Below are 14685 nucleotides of genomic sequence, written 5' to 3' on the forward strand. Positions count from 1 at the left end.
CTTGCCGATGCAGGGGACGCGGGTTCGTGCCCCGGTCCGGGAAGATCCCACATACCACGGAGCGGCTGGGCCCGTGAGCCATGGCCGCTGAGTATGCACGTCCGGAGCCTGTGCTCCGCAACGGGAGAGACCACAACAGTGAGAGGCCTGCGTACCGCAAAAAAAAAAAAAGTACTGATTTTAAAAACTAATAACTTAAAACGGCCACACACAAAACAAACGGTCCACAACACATTCTCCTTTCCTTCTGAAGATTTTACAATGCATTGTTATCATTTACCAGGCTTTTGCTATTAAACTTAAATGGCCAATTGAGACAAACAGTTCTAAGACCCTTTTTCCACCACTGATTAAGACTGGGGTGGCAGGTATTGGGGATAATATTCATTTAGCCTTCTGAGCTTTCTGGGCAGACTTGGTGACCTTGCCAGCTCCAGCTGCCTTCTTGTCCACTGCTTTGATGACACCCACAGCAACCATCTGTCTCATGTCACAAACAGCAAAACGGCCCAGAGGAGGATAGTCAGAGAAGCTCTCAACAAAAATGGGTTTGCCAGGAACCATATCAACAATGACAGCATCACCAGATTTCAAGAATTTGGGGCCATCTTCCAGCTTCTTCCCAGAATGACGATCCGTCTTCTTCAGCTCAGCAAACTTGCAAGCAACGTGAGCTGTGTGACAATCCAGCACAGGTGCATAGCCAGCACTGATTTGGCCTGGGTGGTTCAAGATAATCACCTGAGCTGTGAAGCCAGCTGCTTCCATCGGTGGGTCATTTTTGCTGTCACCAGCCGCATTGCCACGACGAACATCTTTGACAGACACGTTCTTGACATGGAAGCCCACATTGTCCCCAGGAAGGGCCTCACTCAAAGCTTCATGGTGCATTTCAACAGACTTCACTTCAGTTGTCACGTTGACTGGAGCAAAGGTGACCACCATGCCAGGTTTGAGAATACCAGTCTCCACTCGACCCTCAGGGACAGTGGCAATGCCACCAATTTTGTAGACATCCTGGAGGGGCAAACGCAAGGGCTTGTCAGTTGGGCGAGTTGGTGGCAGGATGCAATCCAGAGCCTCAAGCAGCGTGCTTCCACTGGCATTGCCATCCTTACGGGTGACTCTCCATCCCTTGAACCACACGGCACGTTGGCACTTGGCTCCAGCATGTTTTCACCATTCCAGCCAGTAACTGGCACAAATGCTACTGTGTCGGGGTTGTAGCCAATTTTCTTAATGTAGATACTGACTTCCTTAACAGTTTCCTCGTATCTCTTCTGGCTGTAGGGTGGGTCAGTGGAATCCATTTTGTTAACTGCAACAATTAGTTGTTTCACACCCAGAGTGTAGGCCAGAAGGGATGCTCACAGATCTGCCCGTTCTTGGAAATACCTGCTTCAAATTCACCAACACCAGCAGCAAAAATCAGGACAGCACCATCAGCCTGGGATGTGCCTGTAATCATGTTTTTTGTTTTTTGTTGTTTTTTTTTTTTTTGCGGTACGCGGGCCTCTCACCGTTGTGGCCTCTCCCGTTGCGGAGCACAGGCTCCGGATGCGCAGGCTCAGCGGCCATGGCTCACGGGCCCAGCCGCTCCGCGGCATGTGGGATCTTCCCGGACCAGGGCACGAACCCGCGTGCCCTGCATCGGCAGGCGGACTCTCAACCACTGCGCCACCAGGGAAGCCCAGGCCAGTGTTCTTATTGCAAGTTCATGTCAGGTCCTGGTGATAGAGGGGCGTGCACTCCCACTTTGGACCCACCACTGGAGGTGGAAAGTGCAGCAACTTATCTGACTTGGCCACAGGGAGCCGGGCAGTCCACGGAGGCCCAGCAGCAGGTCCCTAACCAGGTTGAGGGTAGGAGGACATTCCCTTCCAGCTCTCTCCCTTGGTGCAGGAAGTGCTATAGACAACATCACTGTGTATATAATGGGCAACAACCCTGAGCCTGCTGTGGGGCTGCCTGGGTTCAGATCCTACCTCGGCCTCAACTGTTGTGTCAACTTGCAGAAATTGCTGAAAAGCCCCTGACCCTCATTTGTAAAATGGGGATAATATTAATGCCTGCCTAGTAGGGCTATCGTAAAAGCAATATATTTCCAACACTTGGAACAGTACCTAGCACTATAAAATACTTGGCGCTATAAAATATTAGCTGTTATTAGACACATCATCCTTCTTGATCACCATTCTAGTTAAGTTTATTAATACATCGTGGACTTAAGGGATAAAAAGAGAACACTCATTCATCTTATCTAATTATTACATGTCCTTCTAGTAACAAATGATTCCAATTAGGTTTGATTAAATAAGTATACCAAAGAAGTAATTTTTGCTAAATTTTAATAATTATATATATCCTCCTCAATGTAATTCTATTTCATTGGGGGTAAAATTTAAAATATTAAAAGAGTCAAAATTACCTCAAAAGTAAGCATTTTGTCTTATGAGACACATGAAAGCATTTGCAATTTTGTCATCTCTTGTCTAATTATTTCCACTCTGAAGACAAAGTGTACATTCAAGAGGCTTCTTGTTAAATGTGTGGCTAATTCTCAAATCAGTATTTTCGGCCTGGACTTTTTTTCTGGAATTCAAGAACATTGCTTCCTATTAAAAAAAAATTAGCTGTTATTATTTTCCTAAAAACAAGACCTTTCGAGTAGAATTTTTCTAATACTTTATAATGAGATGGTGGCATCTCTGCAAGAGATGCTGCTTTTCCATTTGCAGTGGTAATACAGTGTTTATTTTGAAAATTCATTAATTAAGTATTAAAAAAGAAGCAGATTTAAAGAAAAATATGAAATTAGACAAAAGTACTGAAAGACATGATAAAAGTTGTGAAGATGGTATACAATGATTGGTCTTTGGAAGACTCATTTCCAGTAGCTTTTTATTTATTTATTTATTTATTTATTTATTTATTTATTTATTTATTTATTTATGGCTGCGTTGGGTCTTCATTGCTACCCGTGGGCTTTCTCTAGTTGTGGCGAGCAGGGGCTACTCTTCGTTGCGATGCGAGGGCTTCTCACTGCGGTGGCTTCTCCTGCTGCAGAGCACGGGCTCTAGGCTGGAGGGCTTCAGTAGTTGTGGCTCGCAGGCTCTAGAGCACAGGCTCAGTAGTTGTGGCGCATGGGCTTTGTTGCTCCGCGGCATGTGGGACCTTCCTGGACTAGGGCTTGAACCCGTGTCCCCTGCATTGGCAGGCAGATTCTTAACCACTGTGCCACCAGGGAAGTCCCTCCAGTAGCTTTTGAGCTCATGGTGGTACCCCAAGACTTTAACGAGCCTGACAACTATTCCTCCTGCCCCAGAAGCTCCCATGGAAATAGCTTAATTTTTTATCTGAATTCATCAACATGTGCTCCAAAGGGTTTTTTTTTTTTGATTGAATACCTTCTTCAGTTAAAAACGAAACAAAAACTTGAGCATGCAACCCCCATATTTATTTAAAATTTGTAAATTGTATTTATATATGAGACAGAATCATGTAGTAGTTATAAACGTAAACTCTGTAGCCAGACTGTGGTGTTCAAATCCCAGCTCTGCCACTTCTCAGCTGTGTGACATTGGAGGGGTCAGCTGACCTGCCTGTGCTTATAAAGTACAAATAATAATATCTATATATGTAAGCTCTTAGAACATTGCCTGGCATGGAAGAAGAACTCAGTTGCTTTATCTAGTATTATGACAACTGTGCAACAGAAATCTTAAGATCAAGATAAAATTAAATAGAAATAGAAGGTCCAATATGTCCCTTAACAGTCATGTGAACCATGGGGTGCATTCACCCCCAGTTTGGAGACTGCTGGCTTCAGCAATGGTAAGAACATACCATGTCCCTAAGTATTCTGAACCTTGAGGTACCTTGTAAAGCTTGGAGGACTGTGGGTGGATTTCCCCACACCTGGATTATGGGCACTCTCATTTCTATGCAAACCTCCTGGTTTTGCTCTTGTAAACAGTAATCAGGTCAGGCTGACTGGGGCCAGGGAGTCCTTGGCTTCTTCTAGACCTGCCCAATCACTATTCCGGATGGAGCAGTGCCTGGGCTTTGCTTCTTGCTTTGCATGTGCTACCCTAGACTTAGGCAGCACCCACCCAAAGTCAGGAAGACAGTGACCCATAGGGACAGCTGCATGTCAGTCTGTGCTATGAAACCAGCCATCATTTCAGTCAAATGGGATAACAGCTGATTAAAGCATTTCTACTTAAAGACTGATTTGTAGCACATTCACACGGACTGAGTCCCCTGCTGCAGGCAGCTGTTCTTCTTGACACGGGGCCGACAGCAGGACTTGGGAGGGTCCCCTCAGATGCTCCAGCAGCCAGGAAGCTGATGGCCCTGGAAATGCTGAGAGAGGCTGGCTTCACCAGGACTGGTTGAAGGATTGGCACCTTTGAATCTGTCCAGGGAAAGGGCTGATGGGCTCTGTGAGAACAACTGGGAATAGTAAACCCAGTGGGAACTGGATCTAGTTACCAATAGCAGATCTCAGTGGATCTACAGAAATTGCCCCCAAATTCCATCTGCTTTAGGTCAGATAATTTTTGAGTTGAAAAGGCCCTACAGACAGGCCATCTAGTGGATCCCAAACCTGGCTGCTTACAGTGTCAATGGGGACCTCCCCAGTCAGACCTCCCTCTCGCCCAACCCAGAGGTAACTTTACCCTGAATTTGCTGATTATAAAAACCATCTGTGAAGTTTGGGGCCCGGTAGGTCTGGGGTGATGTATCTGGGAATCTGTATTTTTAAAAAGTGCCTCCAGTGATGAGCTGGAATGGGTGGATTCTGGTCATCACTGAGGCTTGCTTGAGTGGCTTGAGCACTGGAGTTAGAGCTGAAAGACCAGAGGGCCAACCCTGGTGGTGCCGCCTCCCAACTGTGTGACATTGGGTGAGGGATGCATCCTCTGTGAGCCTCATTTTCTTCATCTGCAAAAAGGGCATAAGGACAAAAACCTCCCTTGTTCTCACAATAAACTCCCTTGATCTTGTGCCTATGAACCCGTAAAACGCTACACAGACATAGGACTTAAAGACTCATGCCAATGGCTCATCCAGCCTAGGGTTGGTCACCTCCAGCAACAGGGAGCTCATTACTTCTAGAGACAACCCCTTTTTCTTTGGGAAGCTCCTGGAGACAAAAGGTCTTTCCTTACTTTGAGCAGAAATCTGTTCTTTAATATTTATCTAAGGAAAATGAAAACACGAACTCGAAAAGATAGAGGCATCCCCACGTTCATTGCAGCGCGATTTACAGTAGCCAGAAGCAACCTAAGTGCCCAATGATGGATGAATGGATGAAGAAAACTTGGTATATATAATGTGGAATAGTTTTCTGCCATAAAGAAAAAAGGAAATCATCCCATTTGAAACAACATGGCTGGAACTTGAGGGCATTATGCTAAGTAAAATAAGTCAGACAGAGAAAGACAAATACTGTATGATCTTACTTATATGTGGAATCTAAGAAACAGAAAACCAAAACAAACAAGCAAGCAAACAAAAAAACAAGCTCATAGATACAGAGACTAGATTGGTGGTTCCAGAGGTGTGGGGTGGGGAGTAGGTGAAATGGGTGAAGGGGCTTGAAGGGTACAAAGGGTACAAACTTCCAGTTATAAAATAAATGTCAGGGGGATGTAATGTACAGCATGGTGACTATAGTTAATAACACTGTATTGCATATTTGAAAGTTGCTAAGAGAGTAGATCTTAAAATTTGTCGTCCCCCCAAAAAAATTTTTTTGTAACTGTGTGTGGTGATGGATGTTAACTAAACTTATTGTGGTGATAATTTGCAGTACATACAAATATTGAATCATTAAGTCGTACACCTGAAACTAATATAATGTTTATTTATTTATTTATTTTTGGCTGCATTGGGTCTTTGTTGCTGCTCGCAGGCTTCCTCTAGTTGTGGTGAGCGGGGGCTTCTCTTGTTGCGGCGCATGGGCTCTAGGCATGCGGGCTTCAGTAGTTGTGGTGCGCGGGCTCAGTAGTTGTGGCTTGCAGGCTCTAGAGCGCAGGCTCAGGAGTTGTGGTGCACGGGCTCAGTTGCTCTGCGGCATGTGGGATCTTCCTGGACCAAGGTTCGAATGCATGTCCCCTGCATTGGCAGGAGGATTCTTAACAACTGCACCACCAGGGAAGCCCCTACTATAATGTTAATGTCAGTTATATCTCAATTAAAAAGAAAGAAATTTATCCCCTGTCACCAATAATCCTCCATCTTATCCCTCAGTTTTTATGTTATTCACAGTACTTATGAGTATCTAAATTTGTCTTGTTTATTTACTTGTTTACTTGCTTGTTATCCGTCTCCTATTAAGATGCAGTCTCCATCAGGGTAGGGACTGTGTTCACCACTTGTGTCCCTGGTACCCAGAACAGTGCTTGATACACAAGAGAAGATCCATAAACTCTGGCTGGATCAGGAAAACAAAACGAAACAAAAAGTCCCAGAAACCTGTTCCCTGCAGTTTTCTCCCGTTGGATTTAATTCCTCTTTTTGGGAGGTCACAGATTAAATTTAATCCCTAACCTGCAGATTAGCCCGCTGAATAATTTAAGATAATCATATCCTTTTCCACCCCCTCCATACCTCACAACTCGAGGCTTCTCAAAACACTGTCTACTGAGAAGGTCCCTTTATGAATAAGCAGGATCCCCCAAATCACTATACACATGGCTACATGCCAGCAAAGCTGGAGAGATGGATTCCAGGGTAGGTAATTCAGGAAGAGCCATTTGCTTCTAGTTAATTAAATCACTTATTTACATTAATCACCAGCACTACGGGAGCTACTTACTAAAATATTTACTGAGTCAAGGCATAACATTTATGGAGCCCTTTTTATGTGCAAGGCACTGTGCTAAGTGATTTGCTGGCCCTTAATTCTTTACAATAAACCCTGAGAGAAGATGCTAGTGTCATTCGCATTTTATAGATGAAGAAACTGAGGATCAGAGAGGTTAAGAGAGTGTCCAAGTTCATGCAGCCAGCAAGGGGCACATTTGGGCTCAGCTCTGACTGACTCGAAAGTCCACATGGGTGGAAATGGCACCTGCTGTGACAGGTCATTGAAATTATGAAACTCTCATTGAAATGGAAGCATTATAGTTCTTCAGAACCATTATGATCTCAAAAGGAAAGGAGAATGATACAGATACACTGGCTGAGGTGTTTTCAGGTGCATCGAAGTGTGGCTTACCTTAACATGTTTTTGAAGTACCATGGCGTGGATTAAAAGAAAATTTGGTGAGTGGCTTCCACCTAAATGATTTACTAGGGAAGCTATGTGAAATTATTTAAAAGAGCAAGGGGATCAAACAGTACTACTTATTCTTCATGCAAAAGTTGCACAGAAGTCATATGGAAATGAAAAAAGGTTTTTTTGCCCTCCTCCTTGTGTGTATCTTATGGGCAGTGGATGGAAGGAAAAAAAGAACAAATGGAACGCGATGGTTGTTCTGAACAAGAGTCTCAACCCTGTGCATTTATTAGAATAGGAAATAGTGACCAAGAAATGCAGCAGCTAAACTGGGAAGGAAAGAACTATTGCACGGCCAAAACATTGTATATATCCGACTCAGACAAGAGAAAGCACTTCATGCTGTCTGTAAAGATGTTCTATGGCAGTAGTGATGACATTGGTGTGTTCCTCAGCAAACAGATAAAAGTCACCTCCAAACCTTCCAAAAAGAAGCAGTCATTGAAAAATGCTGACTTATGCATTGCCTCAGGAACAAAGGTGGCTCTGTTTAATTGACTTCGATCCCAGACAGTTAGTACCAGATGCTTGCATGTAGAAGGAGGTAATTTCCATGCCAGTTCTCAGCAGTGGGCAGCATTTTACATTCATCTCTTGGATGATGATGAATCAGAAGGAGAAGAATTCACAGTCCACGATGGATACATCCATTATGGACAAACAGTCACACTTGTGTGTTCAGTTACTGGCGTGGCACTCCCAAGGTTGATCATTAGGAAAGTTGATAAGCAGACCGCATTACTGGACGCAGGCGATCCTGTGTCACAGCTCCATAAATGTGCATTTTACCTTAAGGATACAGAAAGAAGGTACTGTGCCTTTCTCAAGAAAGAATAATGCGGTTTCAGGCCACTCCATGCCCAAAAGAACCAAATAAAGAGATGATAAATGATGGTGCCGCCTGGACAATCATTAGTGCGGGTAAGGCAGAGTATACATTTTACGAGGGGATGGGCCCTGTCCTTGCCCCAGTCACACCGGTACTTGTTGTAGAAAGTCTTCAGTTGAATGGCAGTGAGGATGTAGCAATCTTGAACTTCAGGACAGCATTTCACTCCAAATTTACGAGTGTGGTTTGGGGATGTAGAAGCTGAAACTATGTACAGATGTGGAGAAAGTATGCTCTGTGTTGCCCCAGACATTTCTGCATTCCGAGAAGGTTGGAGATGGGTCCGGCAGCCAGTCCAGGTTCCAGTAACTTTGGTCCGTAATGATGGAATCATTTATTCCACCAGCCTTACCTTTACCTACACCCCAGAACCGGGGCCACGGCCACATTGCAGCGCGGCGGGAGCAATCCTTCGAGCCAACTCCAGCCAAGTGCCCCCTAATGAGGCAAACACAAACAGCGAGGGGAGTTACACAAATGTCAGCACAAATTCAACCAGTGTCACGTCATCTACAGCAACAGTTGTGTCCTAACTACCGTCTTTTTGCTAGGACTTACACTGACTTGAGTGCGGCAAAATGTTGACCAAAAAAGAAAGAAAAAAATGAACAATCTTTTGTGGTTTCTTGGGAAAACTTTTCATACCCGGTGATACTATTCAAAAACCCCATTACCTGAAAGTGCTGATTTGAAGTGCAGAAACCACAGTAAAACAAACAAAAAAACCCATCAAAATGTACAAACTTTTGGAAAAAAAAAAAAAAGTCCCCATGCCCGTGATCATGGCCTTGCCTCCTGAGCTGGTGGTTTACATAATGGAGGGAAAAAGAAGAAGTAGAGCTTGTTCTCTTGTTTATTCTCTTATTATTGGCTTATCTCTCTTCGCCTTTGGAATTTTTCCTATTCAGGCAAGAGCTAGATGCTCTGGAGACACAGAGGACACCCAAAGTTTACCGAACCTCATCAGACTCATCGGAAGAGCTTTGAACTTCCTTCAGGGAAAATGTTGCATCTTCTCTGTTTATATCCTGCTCCAGCCTTCCCTTAAAAGGTTGAGTTTCACAGCTCTTGAGCTACTTGTAGGCTTGGAGTGAGACCGGTCTAGAATCCCTTCCTGTCCTCTCCTTGTTCTTCTCAACAGACTGGGGTCAACTCCCACTCATTTCCCTGCCGAGTGGCTCCTGGGTGGGCCTTGTTGAGAAAGAGCCACCCTGGCTTTGGAGCAGCAGTTTCTGTCACCAGGGCCAGCGTGCTGCCCCGTGGAGGCTGCAGGGCTGGGTGTCCTGGTGTGGCTTCTCAGACAGATACTTCTTCTCCACTCCAGGCCAGCCCACCCCGGGAAAAGCTTTCCTGAGTTGAGTCGGAAGGCACATAAGGTTGTCGCCTATGAAAATCATGCCAACCCAACACATGTACACCTGGCTACCTGCCTCTGTGTGTCAGAGAGTGTTCATCTTTTAGCTGAAGTTGTAAAGGGCAGGTTCTTTTTAACTGAATGTGAGATGAGGAAGTGCTTTGTAGCTTGGAACTTAAGGTTGTGCACAGGGAAATCAGTAGTAAGGATTGCTCACCAATCAGGATGAGGATGTTAGACTGAGGACTTTTTCTTTCAGGGTGCAGTCCTTGTTGGAAAATTTATGTCAACTCCACTCAGCATACTCTTCCTGGACCAGACAACGAACAAAACCAGGAACCCTGTTTGGTGCTAACTCACAGCAGTCACCAACTCCCCTGAGCTTCTCGTTGCCTGTCTATAAAGCTGGCTACTGGGTAGGAGGTATTTCCCGCTACCGTGGTGGTGGTGAGGGGGTAACCAATGGAAGAACTTGGGATAAAGGATAAAGGATTTTATCCTGACAAGGATAAAATGTGGTTATTGTTGGCTAAAGCAAACTCACTTCTTTGGTCCAAACTGATGGACGCTTTCAAGATGATCATTTCCTTTAGGTTTTTATACTTACGAGTGACACTTAGAAGTCTGGACTGATTAGCATATCTTTGGCATTCCTTGTTGCTTACCTGAAAAAAACACCCCAGGAGCAAAGATATAAGGCCAAGTCTACTTTGCACACAAAGAAACAAAACAAAAAAATCAAAACCAACAGGAACCTGTTCCTCAGCCAGACGCACACTGAATATTACTGTCATTTTTTATGGTAAAAAATAGAGCCAAACTGTTTCCTCCCATCACACCGACACAAAGAAGCTTAAAGAAGCTCAGGTAGATATTCTAAAATGATTCTAAAATGATAGGCTAAAGCCTAGGATTCCAAAATAGTCTCTGAACTGGAGCTAAACCAAAGTGATATTTCATTCTGAATTGACTGATACTAGGAAGTTGGCCATTCTATTTACAAAAGTAGGTTTCACTTGTTTGTTTTCAATTTGAGCAAAAATTTCCACACAGGGAAATGTACAAATCTGAAGTGCACAATTTGGTGGGTTTCGGCAAATGTATTATAAAAATATGTGTATCTTATATGCCAATCAAAGTAGCTTCAAACCTACAGAAAGTTTCCTCATGTCCTTCTGGTAAGTCCCCATCCTAGAGATTACTAACCACTGTTCTCTCTTCTAACACCGTAGATGAATTTTGTCTGTTCTTGGCCTTTCTTATGAGCAGAATCATATAGTACATGCTCAGCGTAATGTATTTGACATCCAGTCATGTTGTTGTGCATTATCAGGAGTTATTCTTTTTCATTGCTGAATAGTATTCTCTTGTGTGAACGTACTACAGTTTGCTTATCCATTCTCCTCACTACAAGTCATGTAGAGGCCGTAATAAATAAGTAACCCGTTTATTCATTGGGCAAGTGTTTTCCAGATCTTTCTCTATGCCAGGCACTGTTGGAGATGCTGGGAGGCTTTAATGAACAAAATGAAGCTCCTGCCCTCATAGGACTTTTATTCTAGTGGGGAGACAAACAATATATAAGCAAATAAATGAATAAGATAGTAGTGAGAAATGCTATGTACGTAGTAAATCTGAGTGATGGCATGAAAGTGGCGTGTAAGGATACTGGGTCTTCTTTAGATTGTGTGGCTGGGAAAGGCCCCTTTGAGGTGACTTGGCTGACATTGGGGTGATACAAAGGTCACCAGGTGAAGACTCAGAAAGTTTTTGGGCCAAGGGAACAACAGGTGGAAAGGTCATAAGGTGGGACTGAAAGTGACACATTGGTGTTGAAGAAACAGGAATGAGCCAGTGTGACTGGAGTGAAGTGAGCGAGGGTGGAGGTGGTGAGAGATGGAGGAGGTTAGAAGCAGGAGTTATGGAAAAGGAATTTAGCTTTTATTCTAGGAGTGATGGAAGGCCATTGGAAGGTTGAAACAGGAAGTCACACTGTCTCATTTACATTAAAAAAAAAGCTGTTCTGGGCTTCCCTGGTGGCGCAGTGGTTGCGAGTCCGCCTGCCGATGTAGGGGACACGGGTTCATGCCCCTGTCCGGATGATCCCACATGCCACGGAGCGGCTGGGCCTGTGAGCCTGCGTGTCCGGAGCCTGTGCTCCGCAATGGGAGAGGCCACAACAGTGAGAGGCCCACGTACCACAAAAAAAAAAAAAAAAAAAAAAAGCCGTTCTGTCCAGGGGGGAGTGGGGGAGGATCAGTGAGATCAGTTAGGAGGCTTGTGGAGGGAGTGTGTGAGATGATGGTGGTTAGGGTGGTGTCATCAGAGATGTGTAGAGGGGCACTGATGAATCAGGTGGGGAAAGGGGATGGGGCTGTGACAGAAAGAGAGGAACCAAAGATGACTCCTAGGTCTCGGTCTGGGCAGCACCATCTTCTGAGATGGGTAAGATGCAGGTGGTGGTGATGGGGCTGTTGAGAGAGAAAGGATCCAGATCTGTGTTTTGGCTGTGGCGGTTTAGGATGCCTGTTAGACCTCTTCAACTGGAGATGTCCGGTGGACAGTTGGATATACATAATCTGGTGCTTATTTGAGAGACAAAGCCTGGAGACAAAAATATGAAAGCCCTCAACATATGATTTGCTGCACACAGGCTTTCTCTAGTTGGGGCGAGTGGGGGCTACTCTTCCTTGCGGTGCGCGGGCTTCTCATTGCGGTGGCTTCTCTTGTCATGGAGCATGGGCTTTAGGTGTGTGGGCTTTAGTAATTGTGGCACGTGGGCTCAGTAGTTGTGGCACGCAGGCTCTAGAGCGCAGGCTCAGTAGTTGTGGCGCACGGGCTTCGTTGCTCCGCGGCATGTGGGATCTTCCCAGACCAGGACTCAAACCCGTGTCCCCTGTATTGGCAGGCGGATTCTTCAACCACTGTGCAACCAGGGAAGTCCCATATGATGTATATTTAGGGCTAGGGGACTAGATGAGATCGCCTAGAGAGAACAAAGTGTTAACGACTGGGTCCTAGAGAAGAACCAGAGGAGGAAACTGAGCAAATGATACATGTGGTCCTGTTATTATTATTGTCTCTATGGCTCTTTAAAATTCTCTAGGGACTTGAACATGCATTTAGTGATTTGGGCTTCATGACAATCCTGCGAAAAACTCAATAGAACCTTTGTTGCAAATTGGCCTAAGCCAATTTGGTCATTCACTGATATTAGGCTCTTTTTGGTTTGTCTTGGAACCCTTAGGAGTTAGAGGTAAGTGAGGGTTAGATACTGAGAGGGAGTAAGGAAGTATCAGAACAAAAGTTACTACAAGGATAGATATTTATTTGCCTGTAGGCTCAGAGGAGGCCTACAGAATGGTCTTAGAGCAGTTCTGCAAGCTCTGTGAAGCCCTAGCCCTCCGTCCCTTTTGGTGCTCACAAAACACCTCCATAAGAGTTCTCTTGAACAGACCACAACACTATGTGCCAGGGGTGGGCACAGGATGTTTTAGGGATCAAGCTTCTGGTGCCATCCTTGAGGGTTAAGGGTGAAGGATCAAATAAGCACAGGAAGCGTTTCAAATATTTTATCTTGAATATTACTTTATATATTGAATATCACTGATGTTATCAATAGAGCCCATTTGGTATATCCTTTCTTTATGCTGATTAACAAATCACTAAGTACCCCCAATAGAAACTCTTGTCTGACATTCATTATACGGATCAGCAGAGCCAAATAATGTGTTGTCATGAGCGGACAGGAAATTAGAGGAAGTGCTGACGGTCCTGTTCTCTGGGCTGGGGTATTTGCGGTGTAGTGATAGCTTACCAGGCCTGGAGTGTGCCTACCTAATCAAGATGACTGATTGCCCCTCCCTCATTCACATCACACTGGCTTTGCTGAAGTATTTCAGAGTAAATTATTAACACTATAATAAGATTTGTACGATTAAAAATCAATCTCAGATAATAGAGCCAAACTTGGAATAGTAATAATAATAAAACAGATACTAATCACTGAACCCTTATTCTGCACAAGGTGCTGAGCTAAGGTCTTTGCATAAGTGATTCATTTAATTCTCACAACAACCCCGTGAGTTAGCTGCTATTGCCTTCATTTTACATAAGAGAAAACGGAGACTCAGAGAGTGACTTGCCCAAGGAACCTGGCTGGTGTGTGGCAGAAAATGACTTTGAACTTAGCTCTGTCTGATTTTACAGTGTGTGTTGTGACCACAGTGCTATGAGGTTTGGGTCCAAGACCAGGATTTGACACTTGCCTTAGGAAAAGTTGCCCATCTTGCTATGCTTCAGTTTCCTGATCTGTAAAATGGGAGAGGGAGAAATAATGAACTGGCTGATGTGTGTGAAGGAGTTTCATAAACTGTAAATGCTTTTGTGTAAAGTCTCATTGTTTGCACAGCTGGGATCCTCTTCTGGGTCCCTCACTTAAGTGTCCACAGTCTTCCTTGATGACAGGATCGTGGCTGGGCGTGTTTTGTGCAGTGTCCAGCATAACCCCTTGGCCCGATCTTCCCTTGGCTGTTCTGCAGCCTGGGCTCGGGGCCCAGCATCCCAGAGCCCATGGCATTTTCTTGAAAGTCATTGCGTGAACGACAGTTCCTCCCTGTTTCTTAGAAACAGCCCCAGGCCGTCCTCCTTGAGTGGGTAAGGTTGCATCCCGGTCATGGATGTGCCAACTGCAGTCTTCCTCTGGCAGGTGCTGGACATCTTCGGGGGCACAGGGATGTGTTATGAGAGGGCTTGTAGTGTGGGGAAAGACGGTTCAAATGCGACCCCTGGCACACTGTTCACTCATTCACTCAACACGTGAATTTAGCATCTACCACTAGGTGGGGAGAACATGATGGTGAATAAACTAACATGGCTCCGTCCATGGAGCTAATGGCCTGTCAGGGGAGAAAGACAACTAAACGTTTAGAATAAATAAAGTGAGCCAAGAATGCGTACAAAGTACATGGACAGCCAACTTAGCACAGTTTTGGGGAAGTCAGAGAAGGCTTCCTGGAGGAAGGGATATTTAATTTGAAGGAGTTTACCTGGTAAGGAGAGTGAGGTGATGGGAGAGACTTCTTTTTAGGGGCTTTTGGATGTGATTTAGGCTTCATAGCTTAGATGCACCTGAGTGAGAATTGGAAGGCATCT

General features: G+C 44.8%; 2 pseudogenes; one reads left to right on the top strand and one right to left on the bottom strand.

Moving 5' to 3' along the window:
* Positions 1 to 172: 172 nt before the first annotated feature.
* Positions 173 to 1468, bottom strand: LOC137223132 (elongation factor 1-alpha 1 pseudogene; annotated as a pseudogene).
* A 5782-nt stretch (positions 1469 to 7250) lies between these two features.
* Positions 7251 to 8902, top strand: LOC137223133 (recombining binding protein suppressor of hairless-like; annotated as a pseudogene).
* The last annotated feature ends 5783 nt before the right edge of the window (positions 8903 to 14685 follow it).

Source organism: Pseudorca crassidens, chromosome 4 (genome assembly GCF_039906515.1).
Source record: "Pseudorca crassidens isolate mPseCra1 chromosome 4, mPseCra1.hap1, whole genome shotgun sequence".
Classification (NCBI taxonomy): domain Eukaryota; kingdom Metazoa; phylum Chordata; class Mammalia; order Artiodactyla; family Delphinidae; genus Pseudorca; species Pseudorca crassidens.